The 7,154-nt window shown below is 31.9% G+C and overlaps 1 long non-coding RNA gene across 1 annotated transcript; it reads right to left on the bottom strand.

Annotated features, from left to right (window-relative positions):
* Positions 1-3,219: 3,219 nt before the first annotated feature.
* Positions 3,220-5,305, bottom strand: LOC127703795 (uncharacterized). The gene is made up of 2 exons (XR_007983046.1): positions 5,224-5,305; positions 3,220-4,124 (listed from the first exon to the last, which is right to left on the bottom strand). It is a non-coding gene; the product is annotated as an uncharacterized LOC127703795 (long non-coding RNA).
* Between the last annotated feature and the right edge of the window lie 1,849 nt (positions 5,306-7,154).

Here is a 7,154-nt window from a genome sequence, read left to right as displayed (position 1 = left end):
ATACTGTAAATTTAGAAATTATTGCGTGCATTTATTATTGCGATTTTGTCATTTTAGACTAAAATGCGATTTTAATTTTTGCGATATAAATAAAAATACTGTTTAAATCATATAGAAAATTTCATAAAGCGAGTTTAAATTATTGCGATTATAACCCTGTCGCATTTTTAGCAATTATAAAAACACCGCAATAATTTCTGAATTTACAGTAGCCTAGAATTTACATTCATTTATTTTTTCAGTCCACATGATGCAATTATATACCTCAATGTTTAACTATAACCAAATTTCTGCGTTGGACACATGTTCTGGTACACTAAAACTGGTACCTGCCACCTTTAACCACTTATTAAAAAGAATATATTTCCATTTTTTTAGTCTGATTGAGTTCTGTAGTCATTTACCATTAAAAATACATGCAGTGCATATGGTTACGAGCAGGGACGTTAAGGGCGTTTCAAGAAATATCCCATTTTTATACACAGGAAAATTCATATTGAACTCAAAGTTAGTTTTCTTTGCTTAAAGGTTAAAATGCACATCAAAAGCGTAAAGAGGGAAAAGGGTCTATTCTGAATCACATTCCAAACTTTTATTTATAGAAAAATATAAATACACTAGTGTCACGTGACTTCAAACTGAAAGTTAGGACATTTCCTAAAAAAGTCAAAAGGGCAGGTGCAAGATGAAATCCGATCGCCCTGGTTTTTGGCTCCCTGTAATCAGGATAACTTATTTTACTGGAAAATTGATGTGCCTAGTTTTTAATAGAGGTGTTGTAATAAAAAAACAATAAAACGTGGAGAATTTTTTTCGATTTATTGACTTTTTGGCACTTCGGGTTGTGAAATTTCTTTTACACGAACGCTATATAACTAGGCACAGCACTTTTTGAAAAATTTGAAATGTGGCCTTTCTACCAATACCAAAATCAAGTGGGTTGGTATAGCTCTTGCACCTGCCCTTTTCAATTAATTTAGCATGAAGTAGCATTATCGCCTTGAAATGCGAAAGAAAAACGTTTGAATGACCCTGCAGTAGTCGGATCGGCTGACGGAAAAACTCAGTGTATTTTTTGTACTCACCGTGAAGCGTTTCATATAATAACGTCATGTTGGAGCGAATAAACAAATATTCTCTTATTGCTTGCTTAATTTATTGAGGCTTCCTATTCAGTATTGGTTTTTTTCAGGGAATTTTTATTACGACAGGCTGGACTTTCATAAAATAGAATATTTACATCTTCTTGCATTCCGCCTCTTGTGTATATCACCGCAAATGGCTGAAATGGCAGAGGCGGATTCAGGTGGGCTCTGACCCCTTGTGTATCAACCAATTTATGGTTAATGTATACACTTCTTATATGTCCATAACTTCGATTAGTGTTTGGACACGCAGCCCCCCCCCCCCCCCTTTTTTGTCAAAATCCGGAATCCGAATCTGGGGTCATAGTGCAGTTCTCATTTTTGCAAATGCAAGTTCATTATATAATTAATAGAATATTATAAAGTCTCTTCTAGTGCTTGTATATTGAGAACCATTAAAATTTTAATGAAAAAAGTTGCATTTTCATACAGAACTTTATACCAAAATTCATGATTTTTTTGTTTGCTCTTTGTCATTGACAATGTTTAAATCATAAATATTAACTCCTACCTGCATATAAATATTCACATTTTACTAGTTGAATATCTCCTGTATCTCAAGTGTGACTGGTATCAATTTGTAAATCATGATTGGGAGGTCTTTTTGAATTTTATTCAGGAGGGGTAGGGTAATTCTTTTTCCTATGAATGAATATGAATTTTCACCAGTTACCAGGCCAGTATTTTGTATGGCTTGCTTTTTTTTATACCCCATACTTCAAAAAAATGTACCTTGAGCTCTCATGATGTATGCTTACACTATATCATAAAGCGATAACCAGTTCGACAAATATCGGATGCATATATATACACACGACTAATTTTAATCGCATCTGTGAAAAAAAACCCACATCCAATTAGTTTCAGATACATGTACATGTACCTATGATTCAATCAACAACCTTGTCATATATATCATCTTAATTTCTCAACCTTATAGTTTACATTTATACCATGAAGTTGGAAATAGTGACCTATTTTTTTTCTGCTGCTCATGTCATATTAAATCCCTGCCTACCAGTGTTCACCAATACAAACGGACAACCAAGAAATAGCCAAAAGTGCTTATAAGGCATTCAGCACAATCAATCAATTGTTTTTTCATTATCAAGTGCCATAATATTTTAAGGTTCATCTCAAACATGTCAAAATCAGAAAACTTATTTCCCATCACCTGCTGAGATTGGAGGCAACTAAATGGTATTTCTTTTCTGTCAGAATAAAAGAAATTCTATGTACCATATATAATATAAATATACAGAAATGACTAACTCAATCACAATTTATACATATACACAATCCAAAAGTTTCAGGCAGTGTCAGGTGAATGAATCATGACAGCGGACAGGACAAACTAGTCAGCATGGAAATTAAAATGATGTGTAAATGCTTATAAAACTACTGCCTACAAATATCATTGACAAGGATACAATCAGCGGTTAATCTTTACCTGAACCAATCACAAGAGTAAAAAAATGACTTAACTGTAAATCAAAACTTCATTGGCAATTATAACAGATCATTTTTTTTATATCAAATTCTAGCTGTAATACAAAAATATGTGTGCAATTTCAAACTGAGAACAAAGCAATTTCTGTCTGTTTTGGGGATGCTGTCTCATTGCCATACATGTATACCCAACATCTTTTGCTAAACATGCTAGATATAAGAATCTCTAAAACAGTAACTGTGAAAATATTCCATCACAAGTTTCCAAGTTTATATATCCTTCAAAAAGACTCAGAATTTTTTCTGTAAATTTATTCCCAAGATAATTTTAATTATTGAACAATGTAAGGACAATTAAAAATGCGAGATTAATTATTGCAGTTTCAGAAAATCCTGGATACAAATAATACCATCATTTAAATAAATTTATATTATTTTTGCCAAACGTATACAATTGTATAACCAATTTTAATTTAGACAAGAAATGAAAAAAAATTCTGATTTCTAAGTATAGACAAATATATAAGTATAGATAATTTTTTTGTTCAAACATTCTGTGGCTGTTACTGAGGTCTTGCTCAGTATTGAAGGCCAACATCAATATGAGTTTAAGATGAACAACAACTGCAATTAAAACACTTTTTTATGCTTCTGAACTTTTTGTATACCTTTATTCTGTGTTAACTGTTATGAAATGAAATGAAATTGAAATATAAATCATGATAAAATATGATGTTCTTGTTCTCTGGTCATGCTGGTGGACAATATATAATATGACTATTTGTTCTCTGATGAAGAGTTGTTAATTTATTGGCAATCATATGTCATATTCTTAGTTTTATAATTACATGTAACTCCATTAGTGATGCATCAGTGAATTGTATGCCTACATGTTATGATAGTATATCTCATGTATATCAAGGTAGGATTAAAGTTTAAATCAATTACTATCTTTTCCCCGTAATTGCCATAAAAATAACAAAACACTCATATAAGTCTTATAAATGAATATCTCCTTCTTTACAGTTCAACTGAATATCATATGTCTATTTGTAGATCTCTCACTTGGTCAGATACAAATGTATTGCAGATTTTTCAAATATTTCATGAAAGAAACGACAAATTACATCCATGAAATATAATTTTGTTTAAAAAAATCCTTTTTTGAAACTCCAATTGTAAGAAAATTCACAAATCTCCAAACTATCCGTATTTAGAATTCATTTTAACTGAGGTAAAAGCTCTTTAAGATGGTAAACATCAACTTCAGTGATACATGATGATGAAAAAGAAGCTAAATTGTCCAGTTAATTTTCCTCTGTCTCTCAGCATCAAAACACTAAATTCCAATTCATTTGGTCTCGAAACAGTCAATGCTTCTGCTTAGTACATATATGTACATTATATAGATTGCTGTCTTTTTTTTACTTTTCATGGACATATTTGGTGGCTTTCTAAACAAATTTTAATCAGATCTTCCGTAATGGCCATGATGAGTTATAAGGAACTTTCTACTGCAGGTCATCATCCCTGAAATATGAAAATGCAAATATAATATATATTAAATGAAATTTTCAACATGTGAAAAGTAATCAAAAGTTAGCTAGTGCAAACATATTTCTTCAAGAAGTTACTGTTAAAATGCTTACAAAATAATTCCCCTGTCCTTATTTAATAATGTCTTCATTCATCATTTGAACAAGGATTTAATTTTCCACACACATTTTAATAAGATGCACTACATGTACTTTTATAAAACTTTAAAGTTAAATGAAAAACCCAGATGTGCCTATAAGATGTATTATGTAATAAATATTTAAATTTATGTATTTATGTTAATTTACTTTGTTTTGTATCTCCTTTTCCAAATGTAAACTATGACAGGAATACTTCAATATCAATATCAGTAATCCACAGCTAAAAAAATTTTGCTAGCAAGTTCAGTATATTATTGCATTAATATCTGTCATAGTTGTGTAAATAAATTTTATTGCTGGTACAGATACTTCATTAACATTGATTAAATTCAGAAATTATCATGATTATTGGGTACATTTATTTTTGCAATTTTTGAAGAATGGACAAAAATGTGAGATTTATAATTGCGATTTCAGAAAAATCTGCATACTTGTACAGTTATATGTATAGATTTCAGAATGTGAGTTCCTTTTATTGCGATATTCAAAGTTGCCTCATAAAAACATTGCAATAATTTCTGAGTTTACATCACACAATATTCTTACAATGTACATGATGTAAGAACAGAAATTTATTTGCATAAATTATAAAACAGGAAGAAAAGCCAGGCTCGCTAACATGTTTAACCCATCCACATTCTGTATGTACAATGTATGTTCCTGGAATTCAGTGGTTGTCGTTTGTTGCTGTGTTACATATTTCTTTTTCATTCATTTCTTTTTTACATAAATTAGACCATTAATTTTCTCCTTTGAAATGTTTTAAGTTTGTGATTTTGGGGCCTTTTATAGCCAAATATGCAGAATGGGCTTTACTCATTGTAGAAGGCCATTCAAAGACCCATAGTTGTTAATGTCTGTGTCATTTGGACTCTTGGGGAGAGTTGTCTCGTTGTACAATAGTTAGCTGATATCAGGATAAAACAATTTACCTGTCTATAATAATAAAGCTCTCCAAATCAAACCATTACTTTATTTCATCAAAGCTGGAATGGCATACTGTATCTTGTAATTAACAGGGGATCTAAAAAAAATAAGAGAAAGTAATTATTTAATTACATATAGGTACTTTTTTTAAAATAAGGAACATAAACATATGTATAATGATTCATATAATTTTTAAAATAAAGAAATTACGTCTGCCACACAACCCTAATTTGATATCAGGATTTCCTCCATAGATATAATGCCTATTTTTTCTTGGATTTCTAGAATTGCTGCATCCTATGCTAAATAAAGAGCTGTGCTAAAAAAAAGCCAGCCCCCCTCCCCCCAAAAAAAAAATCTAAAACAAACAAGTGAATCTATGAGCTACTAATATAGTAATACCCCCATACCCTTAAAGTAAAAGGTAAACAAAGGTTGTTGAGTGATGAATCTGGAAAAGCATCACACGGTATAGCTGACACATATAAACCCTGAAACCAATTTCAAAAATCCTTGTAATGTTCCTGAGAAAACAGTATACCCACCCCCACTTTTTTACGTTACATTTCAGCAAGTTTCATGGAAATGTGTTTAAGCGTTTTTGAGACATTGTCCGAAAAACGCGATAATTTCGACCCGTTATTATGAATAAAGTCCCATTACTGAAAAACCAGGTATCAAAAATATCTCATAGAAATGGAAAGGAAACTTATGTCAATAAATTTAAACAATTGACCAAAGTTTCATGAAGATTGGTGAAAGCTGTTTTGAGTTATCATCTGAATGATTCATCAGCAAGGCATTGCTCCAAATAAAAATATATTTCTTTCAAATAAGTGTGATAGCTGTTATTTAATTTATGATTATCAATTTTTGTTTAATTTGTGTTCATGGTGTCTGGTTCATTTTAACCGTTACGCTAGTTGGTCCATAACACTTGTACATGTCGTAATTTTTCTCTCTCAGCGGTTGGTGGTAGACTTACTTTCAGAGCAATAAGAATATGAGACCCCCTTAGTCTATGGGTTCCTACAGAGCTGTGACCTTTTCCTTTTATAAATTGATTATGTGATTTGCGTACTTTAGTGATTCCACAAACTGGTCTGTTGTCACAGAATAAACGACTTTATTACAAATGGGGCTTTTTTCTGCCTCTCTGACTAGTGGTCTCCGAAAGAAAATTTTATAAATGGGTCCCTTCTGTTTACCGGCGATATATCTTCGAGTAGTGGATTTAATTCCTGCCAACAGGGATACAGTTCAGATATTTTATGTAGTACTCTATTTTTAGAACGATGATGCATGCAGTGTTTTATTGAATTTGAATACTGTTTTACTTTCATATATATGTAGGACTCTAAAGTGAGATGGGGACGCTAAAACGCGATGGTCACGCTAAAGTGAGATGGTTTGATACGCTAAAGTGCCATAGTCTGTGCTATTTAATGGAACACGCTAAAGTCCGATGCCGCGATACGCTAAAGTGCGTTTGTTCGCGAAAGTATTGATGTTTGCAACGTTAAATCGCATTATGACGCTACAAGCCGTTTGTACAAACAAAAATGGACATGCCAGTAAACGAGAATGTTTGTGCAGATAAAGATTTTTTAATAGACAAGAAACAAATGATCCCAATCCGGAACATTTTTGGCCGGTGCTAGAAGAGTGTGTATGCGGAGGAGTTACTTCCCAAAAAAACATCCACAGTAACAGAATGCAAACCTTTGATCCCGCTGTGTCGGCGGGGACAAACATGATTCTGTCAGTATACTGGACAAAAAATACTTTTCATAAACATAGACTGAAAGCTACTATTTAACTTTCTAATTGAATAATTTTGTAAAAACAATTTTTTTAAAATACGGTTCGTCATGTCTGTAAAAGAGATGGATACTCGTCAACAAGACAGTAACATAACGACCAGAGGTGTAGTATC

Source organism: Mytilus californianus, unplaced genomic scaffold (genome assembly GCF_021869535.1).
Source record: "Mytilus californianus isolate M0D057914Y unplaced genomic scaffold, xbMytCali1.0.p SCAF_51, whole genome shotgun sequence".
NCBI classification, from domain to species: Eukaryota; Metazoa; Mollusca; class Bivalvia; order Mytilida; family Mytilidae; genus Mytilus; species Mytilus californianus.
Note: the sequence above shows the minus strand (reverse complement) of the source record. Positions and strands in the feature narration are given on the sequence as shown.